The following is a 21,925-nucleotide window of genomic DNA, read 5'->3' as shown; positions in this document are numbered from 1 at the left end:
AAATGCTATGAGTCCCAATGTATGTTAGGACAAGTAGATGAAAGTTGGCTCTGGCATAGAAGATTAGGTCACATAAATTTTGATAACTTAGTTGTAGTAAGAAACAAGGGGCGTGTGAGGAATATTGCACCTATCATCAAACCGATAAACACATTTTGTGATGAATGTGTAAAAGGTAAGCAAACAAAAGTGAGTTTTGAGACAAAGGAGCACAACACCTCAAGACCACTTGAAATTGTGCATACAGATCTGTGTGGTCCAACTCGAAAAAAGGCACTTGCTAGTGAAAGATACTTTATGCTCTTCATTGATGACTACTCAAGGATGACATGGGTCACCTTTCTGCAAGATAAATCACACACATTTGAAATATTCAAGATCTTTCAGAAAATGGTGGAAAAGGAAAGTGGGTACAGATTAAAATTTCTAAGATCAGACAAGGGTGGAGAGTTCACATCAAATAAATTTGAAGAATATTGTGAAAAAAATGGAATTAGAAGGCAATACTCTGCTCCTAGAACACCACAACAAAATGGTGTGGTAGAAAGGAAGAATAGGATAGTCAAGGAGATGGCCAACACTATGTTAAATGAGGCCAATCTGCCAGATGCATATTGGAAGGAAGTTGTTCACACTGCTACATATACTTTGAACCAGGTTCAATTAAGGACAAATAGTAAAATGACACCTTATGAGTTATGGTATGACTAGAAGTCATTTGTCAAATACTTCAAAGTATTTGGAAGAAAGTGCTTCATCAAGAAAGATGTGGATGGTCTAGGAAGTTTTGACTCCAGGAGTGATGAAAGAATCTTGCTTGGTTACTCATCTAATAGCAAAGCCTACAAATGCTACAATACAAGACTAAGAAGGGTCGTTGAGAGTGTGCATGTAAAGTTGATGAAGATGTCCACAAAGGACATCAACCATAGGTTAATTGGTATGATGACTTTGGTGATGAATATTGTGAAGTTCAAACAGATACTGAACTAGAGGTAGCATCCAAGAAAGTCCCTAACCGATATGTACAGCTGAATCACCCTGAAGAGAAAATTTTGGGAAATAAGATTGATGGTGTGCAGACTAGAAGAAGACCTTCCCAGAATGATGAACAAGTCAACCTATGCCTCATGACTGAATTTGAACCCAAAAATTTCAATGAGGCTAGCTGCTCTCCTATTTTTCTATTCTTTATTTATCTTTGTGTCATGACTCCCTTCCTCACTTGTGTATACCTGTGCTTAGCGATCTGTCATTGGATTGGAATGTGTGTATCAGCCTTACCCCCTTCCTCCTTATCCTAAGCTCCTATTGGCCTCGCTCTCTAGCTACTTCTTATCTTTGTGCTACCTATGTGGGTAAAACTTAGGGCAATGCAACTATCTCTTATAGATACACAACTTAATACGCTTAACAATGGCTAGACCTGGAACGAGATCTATTCTCAATGAATATGCTCTCATACTGGGTCTCAATCTCGATGTACAGTGGGTGAGACTACTATGACTCTTCTGCCATTATAGTTATAGTAGGGCAATTGGTGGGTTAACCGTTGACTCTTCTGCGTATAATGGTGCTTCTAAAACTTGGTTAGCTGGTTCTGAAATGAGATATGAAATGGGCTTTGACTAAGGAGATGGGACTAGGACGCGAACTTCCTTAGTGCTAGTTTTGAATAAATTGGTTCTTTAATGGATGCTACTAAAATGACTAGCATTGGAACTCGAACTACTGCCCTTGGAACTGGATGGGAAACTCCCTCCAATGCTTTTTTCATCCCATCTCTGCCTATGCCTCTACCATTAAGTAAACACGTTATTCATAAATAGATTATGTAAACTATCTATGCCCTCTTTTATTGGCTTTGGTTCACTGGCATTATCAGGTGGCTCACTACCATTATCGATCGATATCGAAGTGGGGCCAGGTATGGAACTATATATGCTACTACTCATTTTTCTCCTGTTCTTGTCTTGGTTGCTACTTCTGGCTATCAAACCATAAGGGACAGGACTCTTCCTATGGTGGCTTTGCCTCTCTTGCAACCTTTGTTGCTTCTCTCTTTGGTACTACTGGTTTGGATGTTGGGTCAACTTAACTTGGTGCTTGCTCATCAACTTAACTTGTCAGATACTAGTGGTCATGTAACAATTTAAGCTTGTAGCTATAGTCTAGAGGTTCAATGGAGATGGAACTTTTGAAAGACTTGTCTTTTGTGAATTATTTATTAATCTCAACATATACCTCCCACACTGGGTTGATCCCTAACCTTTATCCTTTACTTCACTATGTGTATGTCCCTATCTATTGAGTAATTCATTAGTTTAAGGAGAGATCCAATGTGATGTTACATCCCAATGTTTCTCGGTACCAATTCTATGTCCAATGTTTTTCCTGTACCAATGTGTAATGTACTGCTTCTTGGCTTAGATGTCCAATATGCTCCCCTCAATATAAAATACTAGAGTATCTAGTAATGTTGGTACTGATAGTGACAAAGGGTTAAAAATCACGTTGTCATGTCGGCTTTATGGCCAATTTTTAACCTAATCTGAATCACTAGGGAATTAGTAGGATATGAAAGGGAATTTGTTGGTATTTTGGTATGGTTTTGTCATTGATGTCAACACCTACTAAACACTTATCAACTCTGGCACTTTGGAGAATCAGAAACATTCACCGACAAGGAACTGACTCATGCACAGTCACCAGTATCCGATACACCAACAAGATATAATGATCACCGACACTTAGAATGATATGGAAAACACTTGGTAATGTTGAAGACATTGTTTGGACATCTTGTCCTGGAGTTTTGTTTATTGATATATTCATATTTACATATTTGTTGTTACCAGCAAATAGGTCCAGGGTTACACCGGTAGGTTTATCTTTTCCAGATCAGTACAACATGCTATGGAGATGATTAATTATTATTGTAAATGCATTAAGTCGACATGTTCAATCGGTTATTGCATCAGATATTGTATTGTTTGTAAAATGCTTTTATTGTAATATCTTGTAGAGCTGACCTACTAAAATTGGTCTTAGGTTATGATATAAATGTAAGATCTTATTTGTAAGATCAAATGTGGAATGCAAAAAAGGATTGTGCGAAGGTATATGCGAGAATAAGCAGAGCTATACACATAGACATCATTTCGAGATTGAAGGAGGGTTTTTGTGAAGACAATCAGAACTACATCGGTACTGAATCTAGCATATGAAGATGCTATTTTGTGCAGTACATTCTTATTGGATTTAACCATCCAATTGTAGTTAGTGTGACTCCCATTCTATGATTGAGCAGTGAGCTCTAGGCACTTGGCCTTTCTGCATGTGCAGACCCCATTTATGTACACTTACTATCTGCAGTAGTATCATCTGATTGTGGGTAAGGTTTCCCATCATGGTTTTTCCCCTACAGGGTTTCCACGTACAAATATTGGTGTTATGTGTTGTGTGATTTTGTCTTTATGTTTCATGCACTAATCCTTATCGGTATAGCAATTAACTATTAAATCTGTCTATCGGCATATTAAACTGGTTTATTGGTATTAAGCATTAAGCTGGTTAAGTTGTTTTTGGTTTGAATTTATTTGACAACTGATTCACCCCCCCCCTCTCAGTTGTCTCTAGGACGTAACAATTGGTATCAGAGCCTAGTCCTCTTTTGCAAAAGTTTAACAGCTTGAGGAGATCCAATGTCTACTAACTATTTCAGGAAGGACAGTCCTAAACTTGATGGAACCAACTATGGCATATGGAAGATCAAAATGGAGACACATCTAAATTGCATTGAAAAGGACATCTAGGATGTTACAAAGAATGGTTATACTGCTGTTGTAGAAGGTCAGCCTAGTCCAACTAACTTGACTAAAGATGAGGAAAATGATTGCAAAGCAAGAGAAGCACTTTTGAGCGCATTATCAGATCAACAAATCATGGGACTATCATATAGGTCTACTACTAAAGCTATTTCAGATCATTTGGAAACACTAAATGAAGGAGATTCCACAGTTAAAATTGCAAAACTTGAAAGCTTATGGGTCAGGTATGAACATTTCAAAATGGAAGAAGATGAAAGGATTTCTGCTTTTACGGAAAGAGTAAATGAGATTGTTTTGCGCATTAAATATTATGGAGGAACCTTAAGTGAAGATGAAATTGTTTCAAAAGTTTTAAGAGGATTGCCACCGGCATATAAAATGAAAGTCACTGCTATAAATGAGTTAAGAACAATGCCTAATACATCAATTACTAGGGAAACATTAATTGGGAAACTCTCAGCTTTTGAAATTGAAGAATTTGGTCTTGTTGCTACGATAGAGACAAGTTTGGCCTTTAAAGCATCAACATCATCTGCTCCATCATTTGACAAATCTGATTGGAAAGCCTTTTATGCAAGAGAACTTGCAGAACTTGAAGCACTATTTGCAAGAAAAATGCCTAAAGGTCCAGTTGGAAGTAAGTATGAAGGTAAAGCACCCTTTAAATGTTTTTACTGTAATAAGATTGGTCATATGGCTTCAAGATGCCCTGATAGACATTCTAGACTAAGAGAAGAAGATAGAAGAACATACAAGCCTAACCCTGAATATCAGAGATATAGATCTAAGAAGAATAAAGACAAATCTTGTTACATTGCTGATGAAGGTGTGACTAATAATTATGATGAGGATCCAACTAACAATGGATGGGTTTTTGTTGCTATAACAGAAGATCAACCGACACCTACTGCTCAACCGGTAGTACAGGCCTTGGCAGCTAAAGTTGAAGTAAAGAATGAATGGATCATTGATTCAGGATGCTCACATCATATGACAGGAGACAAAGGTAAATTCTTGAACTTTCAAGAATACAATGGAGGCTTAGTAAGATTTGAAGATGACAAAGCTTGCTCAGTCAAAGGTAAGGGTACAATATCTCTTGATGATAAGCATAACACTGACAATGTTTACTTTGTTGAAGGATTAAAGCATAATCTTTTGAGTGTTGGTCAATTAGTTGAGAAAGGATTTCAGTTACAATTTAAAAATGGAAAATGCAAAATCATGAACAGAACTGGTTTGGAAATTGCAACCGGTATTTAGGCTAGAGGTAATATCTTTCATTTGAATAATAGTGAAAAGACATGCTTGATTGCACATATAGATGAAAGTTGGTTATGGAATAAGAGACTCTGTCATGTAAACTTTGATTGCATGGTGAAAATCAGTACTACTAAGGCAGTTAGAGATTTACCTAAAATTGTCAAACCTCAAGATACAGTATGTAAGGAATGTCAATTTGGAAAACAAGTTAGAGGTAGTTTCAAAAGTATTCCAAAAAAATCCAGTAATGCTCTTGATTTAATTCACATTGATTTATGTGGTCTAGCTAGAACTAAAAGCTTACAAGGTGATAGATATTTTATGCTAATCATTGATGACTATTCTAGAATGTGTTGGGTTACTTTTCTTAGAGAAAAAACAAAAGCACTTGGAAAGTTTAAATTGTTCAAAGAAATGGTTGAAAATGAAACCAGTAAGAAAATCAAATGTCTAAGATCAGATCAAGGAGGAGAATTTACATCTAAAGAATTTAATACATTTTGTGAAGTGAATGGAATCAAAAGACAACTATCAGCACCTCGGACACCACAGTAGAATGGAGTTGTTGAAAGGAAAAACAGAACTATCTTGGATGCAGCAAGAAGTATGTTATCAGAAGCAAACCTACCACATGTATACTAGAGAGAGGCAGTCAGTACAACGGTCTATACATTCAACAAAGTTCACATCAAATGTGAAATCGGTAAGACTCCTCATGAACTATGGTTTGGTAATACTCCTACTCTTAAGTATTTTAGAGAAAGGCATATAGATGTTTTAACAAAAGATTGCAGAAAATTGTTGAAAGTACAAATGTAAAGATTGATGAACAATTCAGACGAACTTCAAGGTATATAGACTCTGAACCAGCAACAAAATTTTTTGCAAATGAACCTACTCTAAATCCACTGGTATAGAATGAAGATCTAGTTACCTTGGTATCATCTAAGGATTCTGCAGTAATCGAGGAACAACAACAAAAAAAGACACCCCGGTATGTAAGACTAAATCATTCTGAAGATCAGATAATAGGAAACAAGTTTAAAGGAGTTATGACAAGAGGAAGATTGGCAAATGAAGAGGTATGTTTTATTTCTCAAATTCAACTATCATCTGTTGATGAGGCATGTGAAGATAAATTTTGGATTAAAGCTATGGAAGAAGAATTAGAACAAATTGAGAAAAATAACACTTGGACATTAGTTTCTCAACCTAAAGATATAAATGTAATTGGAACCAAATGGGTATTCAGAAATAAACTCAATGAAGATGGTAAGGTTGTTAGAAATAAAGCAAGACTAGTGTGTAAGGGATATTCTCAGAAGGAAGGAGTTGATTACAATGAAACCTTTGCACCAATAGCTAGAATTGAGGTAGTCAGATTATTTTTGGCTTTTGCAGCACACAAGAACTACAAAGTTTATCAAATGGATATTAAATGTGCATTTTTGAATGAAGATCTTGAAGAGGAAGTCTACATTAAACAACCTAATAGATTTTCTTTGACAGATGACAATGATATGGTTTGCAGGTTAAGAAAATCTCTATATGGATTGAAACAAGCTCCAAGAGCTTGGTATGCAAGACTGGAAAAGTATCTTTTGAAGATTGGTTTTACTAAAGGAAATGCAAACAACAATTTATATTATAAAGTAACTAATGATGACATCTTGATTATAGAAGTATTTGTTGATGATATAATCTTTGGAGGAGAAGATGGATTATGTAAAGAATTTTCTATTAAGATGCAGCAAGAATTTGAAATGTCTATGATTGGAGAAATAAAATTCTTTTTAGGATTGCAGATTTCACAGACTAATAAAGGTATATTCTTAAGTCAATCCAAGTACTTAAAAGAGTTACTAAAGAAATTCAGGATAGAGAACTCTAAACTGGTTAATCCAACTAGATACAAATCTATGATAGGAGGTTTACTATATTTGACACAAACCAAACCTAATATTATGAATGGAATATGTATTGTTGTAAATGCATTAAGCCAACATGTTCAATCGGTTATTGCATTGGATATTGTATTGTTTGTAATATGCTTTTATTGTAATATCTTGTAGAGCTAACCTACTAAAATTGGTCTTAGGTTATGGTATAAATGTAAGATCTTATGTGTAAGATCAAATGTGGAATGCAAAAAAGGATTGTGTGAAGGTATATGCGAGAATAAGAAGAGCTATACATGCAGACATCATTTGGAGATTGAAGGAGGGTTTTTGTGAAGATAATTAGAACTACATCGGTACTGAATCTAGCATATGAAGATGCTATTTTGTGTAGTACATTCTTATTGGATTTAACCATCCAACTGTAGTCAGTGTGACCTCCCATTCTATGAGTGAGCAGTGAGCTCTAGGCGCTTGGCCTTTCTGCATGTGCAGACCCCATTTATGTACACTTACTATCTGCAGTAGTATCATCTGATTGTGGGTAAGGTTTCCCACTATGGTTTTTCCCCTTATAGGGTTTCCACATTCAAATATTGGTGTTATGTGTTGTGGATGACTTTGTCTTTATGCTTCATACACTAATCCTTACCGATATAGCAATTAACTATTAAATCTGTCTACTAGCATATTAAACTAGTTTACCGGTATTAAGCATTAAGTTGGTTAAGTTATTTTTGGTTTGAATTTATTTGACAACTAATTGACCCCCCCCCTCTCAGTTATCTCTGGGACCTAACAGAATTAGCATGAGATCTGAGAGGTAAGAGGTGGGAGCGGAAGTAAAGGCATGACCCATAGAGGAAAGAGCATAAGAGGTAGTAGATACTTCACCAATGATTCTGGTTCCATAACTAGTAGCTTACCTTGAACCAATTTCCCCAAGAATAGCCTCTCTTCACCTAGATCCTGAGCCAAGGCCATTTGACCCAAAATAATGAGAATTATGAATCCTTGTGTACGCATAGTGATCATTCCATTCCATCTAGCTATCATAGTTGGTAGAGAATTGATAGATCGAGAAAATTTTGTATCACTCAATGCAATGTTGTAGCAACTAATTAGTGGCATGCAACATATTCATCATCGGACGCGCTCCCTCGGTCGATCGATCATACGAATGTTGGGCCCTTTACTTAATTTAGGGATAAATGTGGAAAGGACTTACTTTAAGACTACTATTGGAAAGAGAGAAGAGGCATTGACCCATTTGTTTTTCTAGTTCAGCTTGGTTATTCGAATCAGTTAGGAAGGAGGAATTAGATCCCATCTATATTACATTGGATCCATCAGTCTGTTGGCAAATGCACACTCCAATGAGACATTGTAGGTGATTGAAGGTTTTGTCATTGATGGAAACCTTACAATCCTATGACACAGGCAAGGAAATCCACTGGCACTAGCAAAGTTAGATTCTACACCAGCACACATACCACTGGCACTGACAGTGAAAGGAAGCATACCGACACAGAAGCCGACAGGAATTTTATTTGTAATTTATTTTGTTTACTATTGTAAAATCATTATAAGCCGACTTGGCAAATTGTAAAATGACTCATATATATAAGAGATCATTGTAGAACAAATATGTAATGAATGGAGGAATGTAATTAAGCGAAAAAAGGAAGACCTATTATGCAAATTATAGGTTAAGGGTTTATGTATGAAGCAGAGCTATAAACTGGTACTGGATCTTGCATAGTAGATGCTATTTTGAAGCAGTACAAGACATTGGATTTATATAATCCATTTTGTAAGTTAGTGAGACTTCCCATTTTGTAATTGAGCAGCGAGCTCTAGGCACTTGGCCTTCCTGCATGTGCAGGCCCCTATTGTAGTAGTAATATTCTCTTATTGGCCAGTAAGTGAATATTGTTGGTTACAAATCCCACCGAGGTTTTTCCCACACTAGGTTTCCTCATTGAACTACTATGTTATGGTGTTTTTTTCATGTGGTTGTTGTTATCTCTATTTATTGCATTACTTTTTGTTTACTGGTATAAAGTATTAATATGTTCTACATGTTTATTGCATTACTTTCTGTTTACAACTCACTAGGACCTTTGTTATTTACCCATGAGGACTTGCTTTTACAAAATTTTACAATATGTCCAATCTTGTTACAAGCATAACAACTCACATTATTTTTCTAAATAGCTTTTCCATATCCTATGCATGTTTGTGGAAGATTTGGACACTTATCTAATCAATATAGAATAGAAACTGACATAGGATATGGTAAAGCTATTCAGAAAAATAATGCGAGTTGTTGTGCTTGTAACAAGATTGGACATATTGCAAAATTTTGTAGAAGCAAGTCCTCATGGGTAAATAACAAAGGTCCTAGTTTGAAAGGCAAAGAAAAAGTTGAAGAAGTTAAGCAGGAATTCTCAGAACAATGTATCAAGAAATCAAAACTAAATGTTGATAGGAATACTCCTCCACCGGCAGAACAGAGTAACACTCCACCGACAGGAGAATCTTCATCTAACTAAAGAAAATTTCTTTGAGGGTTTAGCAATAAAATATAAAACATGTTATAATTCCCTCAGTTGATGGTAAGAAGTTGAAATTACTTCTATACTGATAGATAAGTTAAGTCATTACTTAACCGGCAAGCATTAAATGTGGTGGTTGGCAAAATTAATATTATAAATCAGTGTTTTGGCTCCAATTTTATTTCACCAAGAATTCAAACATTCAAAGAGCATGAAAATTCTAGAGCAAAGGCATTTCCAGCAAAGAAGTGCTAAAATTCATCAAGCAATCATCCTTAAGGCAGATAAAGGTATTTATATCCATGGCTTCTTCATATATTCATGAATTCATAGAAAACCCTACTGTAGTCGAAGTAATTAAATTCCTTAGACCTGTATTCTAGTTAGTTCCCGAAATAGATAAGAAAGATGATAATGTTGGTGCATTTTCTCAAATTCCCAAAGGAGTAGTCTTTGCAGAAGACCCTAGAATGTACATTCATTGTCACATAGAAGAATTAGGTGATGAGGAAATTAAGAGCATGTATAAGAATATAATTTGTGATGATTCCAGTAATGTGAAACCTGAACACAAAATAGTTGAAACCCTAGGATTCACTGAAATCCTCACTATTCCGGAATTCCCTAAGGATGTTATAAGGATAGTTCTAAGAAGGGTTCATGGTGAATTCTTCTGGTTAGAATCAGTTCACAAAATTACTAAAGAGGCAATAAAGGTTGTGACAAGGTTACCTTCCACCGGTAACAGGCTTGATAAGACAAAGAAGGTCTCAAATGACCTAGTGATCAACCTAACAAGTGCAACATCTGACAAGAGATCTTTAAGAGTGAATGATGTAACCGAAATCAATGTCAGATTCATTAGCATGATTTTAGCCTAGAAAACCACACATGCAAATAGGTTAAATTCAATCTCTAGCCTATGCATAAAGAATGCCCATGATATGATCAAGGATAATGGAAAAATAGATGTGTGTGAGTGATTGAAAGATGAGCTTATGATAATCTTGGAAAAATTAAGAAAGACAAAAAGGGGACATTTAGATTTGGAAACCTACTTGTCTATTTAATGCTGCACATAACAAAACAGGTGTCCGGTATCAGTAACAAGAATCTTGGTTTTGATATACTGGTAGGCAAACAATTGTCTGATTTACTAAATAACATGGGTGAAAATAGAGAAAAGAATATAAATGAGTACTTTCAGGCATTGAAGGCCCAGATGAATACTAGAGTCAAACTTTCACAAGCAATTGTAAATAAGTAAGAAGGATGAGATTTGGATGGAGGTAGTTATCTCAAGAACCATTTGGGTTACTGAAATGGGTTATGAAATTGATGACCACATAATTGAAACATATGCAAAAGCCCTTCTGGAAGCACCTAAGGAACCTAAAGAAGAGGTAAGACAACCTACTGCTTCTAAATTTAATGGAAAATGTTTTAACTGTAATAAGTATGGTCATAGAGAAAATCAATGTAGATCTAGAGATTATCAGAATACTAGTACACCCACCAGTCAATGTTCAAAATGCAACAAAGTTGGTCATAATTCTGAAAATTGTAGAATGAATGTAGAACACAAACCGACATAGGTTATGGAAAGGCTATTCAGAAAAATAATGTGACATGTTATGCATGTAACAAAATTGGGCATATTGCTAAATTTTGTAGAAGCAAGTCCTCACCGATAAACAACAAAGGTCCTAGTTTGAAAGGTACAGAAAAGGTTGAAGAAGTAAAGAAGGAATTCTCAAAACAATGGATCAGGAAATCAAAACTAAATGTTGATAGGAACACTCCTCCACTAGCAGAACAGAGTAACACTCCACCAGCAGAAGAAAGCAACACTTCACTGGTAGGAGAATCTTCATCCAACTAAAGAAAATTCCCTTGAGGGTTTGGCAAACAAATGTGAAACATGCTATTATTCCCTCGGTTGATGGTAAGAAGTTAAAATTACTTCTACACTGGCAGATATGTTAAGTGATTACTTAATCAGCAAGCATTAAATGTGGTAGTTGGCAGATTGACATTATAAATCAGTGTTTTTGGCTCCATTCCACTTCACCAAGCATTCAAACATTCGAAGAGCGCGAAAATTCTAAGCTAAGGCATTTTGAGCAAAGCAATTCAGCAATCAATCTTTCCAAAGGCATAAAAAGGTATTTATAATCATGGCATCCTCTTCTGTACCTAAATTCATAGAAAACCCTACTGTAGTCGAAGTAATCAAGCACCCTAGGCCCATTTTTTAGTTAGTTCCTAAAATAGAAAAGAAGAATGATAATGTTGGTGCTTTTTCTCAAATCCCTAAAGGAGTAGTTTTTTTAGAAGACCCTAGGATGTATATTCATTGCCATATAGAAGAACTAGGAGATGAAGAAATAAAGAACATGTACAAGACTATTATTTGTGATGATTCTGGTAATGTGAAACTTGAACACAAAGTAGTCAAAACCCTAGGATTCACTGAAATCCTCAGTATTCTGGAATTCCCTAAGGAAGTGATAAGCATAGTGTTGAGCAGGATTCATGGTGAACTTTTCTGACTGGATTCAATTCACAAAATAACTAAAGAGTCCATAAAGGTTGTAACAGGGTTACCTTCCACCGGTAACAGACCTGACAAGACAAAGAAGGTCTCAAATGACCTAGTAATGAACCTAACAAGTGCAAAATCCAACAAAAGGTCTTTAAGGGTGAATGATGTAACTGACATTAATGTGAGATTCATTATCATGATTCTAGGTGTGTAGGGGAAAAAGCGAGACTAGGTTAACATGTCCTAATCCTACCTTTTGACACACATTGTGGAATACGAAAGAGCCTAGAGGTATCACACAATTGGCTACTTCTTTTTGTAAAAGAGAGAGCCACGTGCTACCTATTAGGGTTCCTATTCCTTTGTTGTAATTGAAAGATAAAATGATGCAAGTTCAATTTCTAACCTCAAAGTGCAAGTATGAACCAATAACAAAATTGCAGAATTGATGTTGAACAATGGAAAGCTTTAAACACAAGGATAAAATAAGAATGTAGATGCGTACCCGGAGTTAAAATATGAGTGAAAATGTTCGGGATGGGGGCGAGGGTGCCACTGTCCTGATTCTGCTCCTAAAACTGCACCTGAAATTGCTATTTTGCAACCTGGAAAACTGTTGGAAATGCTATCTGACAGAAGGACCAGGGCGCCTAGCGCCCCTGTCCCAAGGACTAGGGCGCCTAGCGCCCCTGTCCTGGCAGGACCAGGGCACCCCACGCCCCTGTCCTGGTCTTTTGCTTTGTAATTTGGTGTGAAGTTTAGTCTCTGTCTACTTCCGTCAGATCTGCAACTTACGGCGTCGTCCGAATCCCGAAACCTGCACTTATATCTAAAAAGGTATGGTGGGCAGCTATATAGGGTTTTGCCTTAGTCAAACCCCCACTTTGGTGATTTCCACCTCCACGAATAGCCAAGTTGTATTGTAAAAGTAGTGTGTGTGCAGACCTTGTGTGTGTGCAAGATCCTAAAATGCAAGTAAGCAAACTAGAGCAACCTAGAAAGTAAACCGTAATTGCTTGTAAACGATAATGTAAATGCTCCAAATCAAGATGTAAAGAGATCTAAAGCATGAATACAAGTGATATAATGAGGCTTATGCAAAGACATGAAAACAACATGAAATCATACCCAACCCCAAGGGAGGGGTACAAGCCAATCTTCAGTCGATGATCCCTTATTGCTCTTCAATGCCTTCAAAGCCCTAAATGGATGAATGAAATTGATGAATTCTTGATGGATTGATGTTGAATGTTGTTGAAGTCTTCAAAGATCTACTCTTTCGCTGCATCGAAGGTCGCTGAAACCAAAATTTTGGATCCTTTTCAAATGAAGAAAGAGAGCTCTTATATATGAAACCCTAGGTCTTAATTTCAACTTTTGGCCGACCTAGAGATTGAATCTCCCGCCAATTTCTTAGGGTTAAGCTTTATTTTATGATTGGATCGCGCTCCTAAAATTTTGGGAAAAATGTCCAGGACCGTGTGCACTCCGGGCGCCATGGTCCTGACAACTTTTCACCAAATTTTCAGGGTTGTCGGATATGATGATTTTAGAGAGAATGCCGAAGTTACAGATGATTTCGAGATGTTTTGACCCCCGAAATCAAGCCCCCAAGTTTAAAATAGGACCTAATTAGGGTTTTTGATTAAATGATGTTTTGGAGGAATAAAATGAAAGGGGCACACTTTAATGAAAGGGTCGAACTTTATGATATGGAAGATGATGAAATAGAACCTTAGACCTAATTAATTTGATTAATTAAGTGCTAAAGGGGAAATGCAATGCAAAATGCAAAATGCACCAAGGCGGGTGCTAAACTAGGTGTGAAATTGTACTGCTTTAGCAAGTGCATACAATTTACGATGCTACATTTAGCCCCCACTTTAGTGGTCATATGAGTACTACGTGCATATGCAAGCTAAAGTACAAGAAAGTAAACATTATTTGAAAAAGGATATATCCATAAGTTCGTCGAACGAAGCTCCCAGTGGTATCTGCAGTACATAGTTAGGAACCGCACCCTACAAAACACACGTTAGATCACAAAATCACCTAATGCTTACTAAGGAAAGTGATGAAATTTGCAAGTAGCTATATGCCCCCCCTGTTTCGGTTTGCTTATTAGGGAGGTGAAATAGGGTAGCATGTTTACTTACCACAAATTGTGTGAGAGATTATTGATGATAGATGTTCACTAAAGAGGCTTCACCAGAGCACATTTTGGAACAACAAGGGAGTAAGGGAACAAAAATATGATTCCTACACAACAAACGGTTCAAAAATCGCATCTCCCAAACTCAAGTTATGATGAAATGAGTGATAGAGGAAAATTAGGGTTTTGAAAGTAAAGGTAAAGGAATGAAAGTATATACCTCGAAAGTGACTATTACATTTGTCACTTTGTTGATTTCTGAGTATTGTTCATTGTAGCGGAGCCCACATAGCCATCATCATGCCTTTACGATGACCAGAGCATCCCACGAGGATAGAGATTATGCGACAGGCCGTGATCGATGGTGAGCCACTGGACGAGGTGAGTTGACTGAACTTTGACTTTGACTTTCTATATTTCTGTTGACTTTGAGTTTCTGTGATCGAATGTGGGCCTCATAATCTGACCCTGGGTCCCACCCAGGGTACCATGGTCCTATCAGGGCGCCATGGTCCCTGAAGGGCACCATGGTCCTTTCAGGGCGCCATGGTCCCTATGGGGCGCCATGGTCCCTGAAGGGCGCCATGGTCCCAATCAGGACTTGGCAAGGGTTATCTTTCGATGTTTGATAGTTTGCGTTTTTGGCATAGATGATTTTGATGATTGAGTACTGATTACACTGATGTTTTTTGTATTGCAGGGTCTCCCATACATGAGAGAGCACACAACGGGGCAGATTCTTCGCAGTTTGTGAGATCAGATTCCCCGACTGACTCAGGCAGAGAGAGATACATTATCTATAGTAGGTTTGTGGTATATGATCCTTATGCCTACCATTCAATTCCATCCTGCGATGCTGATGGCACTCATGGAGCGATGGGATCCTGACGCATGTACATTCTAGCTTCCAGTAGGAGAGATGATAGTTACACTTGAGGATGTGTACCGCATACTTCGCCTACTGATCAGAGGAGCTACCGTGACATACACGACCGATCGGTCAACAGAAGACCATCAGAGGGAGCAGGTATATTGCATAGGGAAAGTCATGCTGAGTGAGATGAGAGGTCGCATCATGGTCAGTTGGCTCTTACATCCTATAGGAGAGGTGCCCCTCATGAGACATCTTATGATTGCCATCATTGCACTAGCTGTCTGCCCTAATGGGCAAGGTACGCACATGCATGGGGGTCTCACATGGTGCATCAGGGCTATGGAGAGACATAGGAGAGTATATGCCTGGGGTTAGAGTATGCTTGCACATCTCTATCACGACCTCAAGGAGTATGTTTTTGGACAGGGTTGTAGCTTGATGACATGCACACTTCTGCAGGTGTGGATGTTTGAGCACTTTACATGCACCAGGCCTGTCGGCTATCCGATGAGTGCAGCTAGTGAGTGACCTAGGGTGTTTTCTTATCCACTTACCAGCGAGTGGAGATTTGGGGATCTACTATATTGGAGAGTGACATTTGATAGATTGAGAGCTGAGGTGACAGTATGGAGACCATATCTGCGGATGCATAGATGGGATGGAATAGAGAGGCAACTAGCATGCTTAAAGAGGAACCGCCTATTGAGAGGACGATATCCACATATCATAGTCCCATTCTACTTTGACCGAGTACGGAGGCAGTTTGGGCTAGAGCAGTGTGTTCCAGCCGATGTACCCATCTACACTCAACACTCACGAGTCCTTCCCAGACCCAGAGCAGTAGTGAGACCTATGATAGATGATATTGAGATCACAGATATAGAGGGGTCCAATCAGGATGTGGTCACTGATTATGCCACAGATCCCAGAGCACAGTGCAGGTATCTCTCATGGTTTGTGAGGACATACCCGGGGCCTATCTTTCCACCGAATCACCCGACAGGCCATCCAGGTCCATGAAGACATGGAGACTGAGATGAGGATCAGGGATCTAGATCAGAGGAGCTAGAGGAGGGAGAGGGTCATGAGGAGGCAGGAGATCCTGATCCACCCATAGGAGATCAGCCTAGTGCCGAGGAGGAGGAGGAAGGAGAGGAGGATGACACAGATAGAGATGATGATGAGGAGAATGAGGATGCGGATGAGGATGAGGATGATGAGGAGGAGGACAAAGATGATGAGGAGGAGTCAGATGCAGCTCCCCACCATTCAGGAGATGATACCATAGCCTTAGATCCTCCTCATATTCCCCAAAAGGGAAAACACGAGGTGATACGGAGACCTATACCCATCACGCACAGATCATTCAAGTATGGGGAGCCTAGTAGTTCCTAGTCACAGATGCTACCATATCACGATCCCTACTGGCGCGAGGGAGATCCAGGTATAGTAGGTTTATATTGATTGATTAATATTTTGATGATATTGAACGGTACTAATACAAAATCTGTTCTACTGCTATAGCTAATGTGTAGGAGTGTCATTCCCTGATCCAGCAAGCAGTGACAGATATTTCCATGATGGCACAGATCCCTAGTTCCTCACAGGTTGCTTATAGACCTCAAGGGAACGCAGGTCGGCATGATGACTTGTTTTCCCCATTTCGAGTATAGGTGGAAATATGGAGGGAGAGAGAGAGAGTTCTATCAGAGGACCTTCAATGGGCACAGCGTGATCTAGCAGCAGCTCAGGCCGAGGCTACCTCATATCGCGTGATCCTTATGGATAGGGATTGTAGGAGTTCCTCTCGGAGTCATTCATAGTCTATATCACGCTATACACCTATGGGTCCACCTTCATGGCCGGATCAGGAGGGAGCGTCTAGTCATCACTCTCCAGCCACTAGCCTTAGGGATAGGAGATGATCTCATGATGTAGGATAGGTCACATTTGGGATGTATAGTGACCTACTTTTGTATATCCACATACATATATATATATATATACATGCTTCTCTTTGTCTCAAATGTGTTATCTTTAATGCCTAAAACAATGTGTACTTTGATTACAGTTAATACATTTGGTAGATGTACATGTATGTTCTGAATTTAATTTCCATGTGATTGATTTTTCAATGCTCCATGATTAAATTGATACATGTGTGACATAATTAAAATAAAATATTTGATCAAGTACTACATTGATGATAGAGAAGAAATATGTGTTAAGCCTAAGAATCATATAAGTAATGTGGTTTAATTTAAACTTAAACACAACATGATACAATTCTATCTACACATAAAGACATTGTATAATATGCTAGCATAATGAAAATGTAAATCTTTTGGAATTTACATAGATGAATTCAAGACAAACTATAGAGTAAAGAAACACGCTTGTCAGGAACAAAGCAATATAGATTAAACAAAACATCATTTAATTCTATTTGCTCTAACAAAGATATGCTAACATATTATCCAATTTTGAAGAACTGAAAAGAAGATAGATGAAATGAAAGATAAGGAATGAGGAGTTAAGCATAGTATCTATGCAAGTGCATAGCATTTATAGGTTCTTTAAGAGGCATACCGTCTACATCTGCTATTTTGTAAGCACCTGATCCATAATATTCAATAACAATATACGGTCCAAGCCAATTAGGACTAAATTTTCCCTTTTCTTCAGGTAAGGCATTCACATTGCGCTGATTCTCATAGAGAACTAAGTCACCTACTGAGAAAGAACGTTGAATCACCTTATCATTATAGCTTCGTTGTAGGGTTTTGTGATATGCTTGAATATGCTTAAGAGCATTTATAGGCTGTTCATCAAGCATCTCAAGCTGCTGAAGTCTTTGTTCTCTATAAGAGTCATCATCTACTATACCTTTGAGAGAAACTCTAAGTGATGGAATCTCTAACTCTAAAGGCATGATAGCATCAGCACCCTAAACAAGATTATAAGGGGTGGTTCCTATAGCAATTCGTACACTCGTTCGGTAAGCTCAAAGAGCATAAATTAGCTGAGTACTCCAATCCTTACCATGCTTATTCACATTTTTGCAAAGAATTTGTTCAATTATCTTATTGGATGATTCGGCTTGACCATTTGATTGAGGATAGTATGGTGTAGAAAATCGATGTTTGATATGATATTTCTTGAGGAATTTCTTCACGTCCTTGTTCTTAAATGATGTCCCATTATCTGAAATTATAGTGGAAGGTATCCCGAATCGAGAAATAATGTTTTCTAGAAGAAATCGACAAATCACTTCAGCAGTAGTAGAGCGAAGGGGAACGGCTTCTACCCACTTTGTAAAGTAATCTGTTGTGGTTATAATGAAAGTATGTCCTTGAGATGAAGGAGGAGAGATTTTACCGATGAGATCCAACCCCCATGCAGAGAAAGGACAAGAAGCTACATGAGAACGAAGTTCTTGGGCAAGAGCATGAATCAGATTATTGTGTTGTTGACATTGATGACATTTCTTAACAAATGAAAAAGAATCATGCTGCATAGTTTTCCAATAATATCCCATACGAATCAACCTTTGAACCAAGGATTTTCCTCCAAAATGCCCCCCACAGGCACCTGAATGTGCTTCTTCAAGGGCAATAGCGATTTCCGATTTGTTAAGACAACGAAGGAGAAGACCGTTATAACCCCTTCGGTAAAGAACATTAGAAAGAATGATATATCTAGCGGATAGCTTGCGAATTCTAGCCCTAGTGTTCCTATTGGTGGAATCAAGAAAGGTACCATCGGTCAAGTATCTTACGATATGCGAATACCATTCATCTGAGTCTATAAAGTCACAACATGTCACCAGGATAGAATCATCTACAATAGCTGGAGAAATAAGGTTGTGAATAACAAATTTAAGATCAACCACAGGGTCCTCTAAAGATACAAGAGAAGCCACACATGCCATTGCGTCCGCATGTCGATTATCTTTTCAAGGAACAGGTTCCATAATATAAGAATCAAATTTTTGTGACAAAGAGATAGCAAGGTCTTTATATTGTGATAATTTGTCTTGTTTTGCTTGATACAGTCTTGTTACTTGTCTTATAATCAATTGAGAATCTCCATAGATATGTATGTGCTTTACATTCAAAGCCAAGGCTGCCTTTATTCCTGCTATAAGAGCCTCATACTCAGCAATGTTATTGGTATATAGGAAATTGAGATGATAAGATAAGGGAATGGATTTCTTTGTGGGAGAAATCAGAACAACACCTACCCACGATCCCGTACGACACTTAGAGCCATCAAAGTACAACTCCCAAGTTTCATCTCTCTCTGTGCAAAGAATGAAATCATCGGGGAAGGACTCAGGGTTAGGGAAGGAGAAAGGTGAAGGGGCCTCAACTAAGTGATCGGTCAACGCTTGCCCTTTAATTGCTCTTTGTGAAACAAATTTAAGGTCAAATTTAGTTAACATCATAACCCACTTAGCTAGGCGCCCTGATAAATCAGTTTTAGAGAAAAGATGCTTCAAAGGATCAAACTTTACCATGACATGGACTTCTGAATTTAAAAGATAATGTCTCAATTTCTGAGTCGCAAACACCAAGGCCAAGCATTGTCTTTCTATCGTAGAATATCGGGTCTCATAATCAAGTAAGGTTCGACTTATATAATAAACTGGACACTCTTTACCATCTTTATCATGTTGTGCCAATAATGCTGCGAGAGCATGAGAGGAAGCAGCTGTATAAAGAAGAAAGGGCTTAGAAGGTTCGGCGGGTTGAAGGATAGGAGGATTAGCCAAATATACTTTTAAATCTTCAAATGCTTGCTAACAATCTTCGTTCCATTGAAAAGTGATATTCTTTTTGAGAAGTTGAGTAAAAGGAAAAGTACGATCCGCAAGTTGAGATACAAACCTATGAATAGCTTGAATCTTTCCTTGTAAGCTTTTGAGTTGAGACACATTTCTAGGAGGTGGCATGTTGACAATAGCATCTATTTTCTTAGTGTCCACCTCAATCCCAAGATGCGAAACTATGAATCCTAATAGTTTTCCACTATCCACACCAAAAACACATTTTCGGGGATTCAAGCGCATGTGATATTTATGAATTCTTTCAAAGATTTGATGAAGGATCTTAATATGATCTATACGGAGAATGGATTTGGCTAAAATATCATCAACATAATCTTCTAAAATCTTGTGCATATAATCATGAAAAATAAGGGTCATCGCTCGTTGATAAGTTGCACCAGTGTTTTTAAGCCCAAAAGGCATCATCACCCAATAGAACGTACCCCAAGGAGTGGTGAAAGCAGTTTTGAATTGATCTTAAGGATTAATGAAGATTTGATTGTATCCTGAAAAACCATCCATGAAGGATAACAAAGCATGTCCTGCTGTAGAATCAACTATCATGTCAATGTTTGGGAGAGGGAAATCATCTTTCAAAGAAGCCTTATTTAAATCTCGAAAGTCGGTACACATTCTTATTTTATTATCTGATTTAGCCACAATGACAATATTTGAAATCCACGGGAATAATCAATAGGGCGGATAAATAAAGCCTCAAATAATTTTTCAATCTCAGCTTTAACAAGCAAAGCTACCTTAGGATTCATTTTTTGAATCTTTTGTTTCACAGGCTTAGCATCGGGAACTAAGACGATATTATGAGTAACAATCTTAGGATCTATACCAGGCATGTCAGAATATGTCCAAGCAAAGATCTCAGGGAATTCATGCAATAAATCTGCATATTGTTTTTGTTCTTCTTCATCCAAACATTTCCCAATCCTAATAATTTTTTCTTCATTGCAAGGATCCATCTTAACATCAATGGTATCACTTATAAGAAGATTACTTTGTTGTGGAGTAATCTTTAACTGAGGGAATTCTTTCACAATCTCATCATTATCAATCTCTTTTCCAAAATAAGCTTCAGTGTTCAAACAATAAGGAAATCCCCTATTGTGATGATAACGAGGAAGAGTATCATATGCTCCTAAAAACTCAGCTAAAGCATCATCGGTAGGAAAGACATCCAAAGCATAGGCACACGGAGGATCCCCATCAATATACTCAGGGTGTCTCATTGGCAGAGATATAGAAATAACATTAACACTAATACATGGTCTCTTAGAAGCTTTAGTACGTTTGTAGGGATTATAACCAAGTCCAAAGGTCACATCATAAAGATTATTCTCTAGAGGAACCTTTATCCTTTGTTCATGAGCACCACAACCATTTCCATGATACCCATGCTTAGCTAGAATATGAAAACCACGACCATAACGATCAGCCATTTCAGAAAGAGAAGGTGGTTTTTCATAAGACAAAGAATCGAATCCTTCATAATTAGAGGTGTGAGGAGAAGAAGTTTGAGAGGCGGCCACAAAATTATTGCTCATAGGTTCAGGTAAGATTGATTGATTTTTAGCTTCTTCCTTCTTTTCAACTTTAAGCTCTCTAGAAGGGACCCTATACTCACCTACAAAGGTGGGATTAAAATCAAGAGATCCCCAATCATCTTCTGCGAGAACCTTCTCAGGATCAAAAGCCTTCTCATGTGTAGATTCAAGTCGAGAAGAGTCTTCTTCAAGAGTTTCAGACTCATCCAAAGAATTTTGATCATCAGAGAGTGAAGATTCATCGGTAGGTATCTTGTTTAAAGAGTCATCACTAGAGGAGGAAGGCTTATAAGAACCCCCTTTGGAAGTAGATGTTTGCAAACAAGCTTGGAAATTAGTATCACCTATCAAGGTATATGTCTTATTATTATAAGTAAATTTAACTTGTCTATGCAATGTAGAGGGGACAACTTGCATACTG

Source organism: Cryptomeria japonica, chromosome 1, assembly GCF_030272615.1.
Source record: "Cryptomeria japonica chromosome 1, Sugi_1.0, whole genome shotgun sequence".
NCBI classification, from domain to species: Eukaryota; Viridiplantae; Streptophyta; class Pinopsida; order Cupressales; family Cupressaceae; genus Cryptomeria; species Cryptomeria japonica.
The sequence above is the reverse complement of the archived record's forward strand: the minus strand, read 5'-3'. Positions refer to the sequence as shown.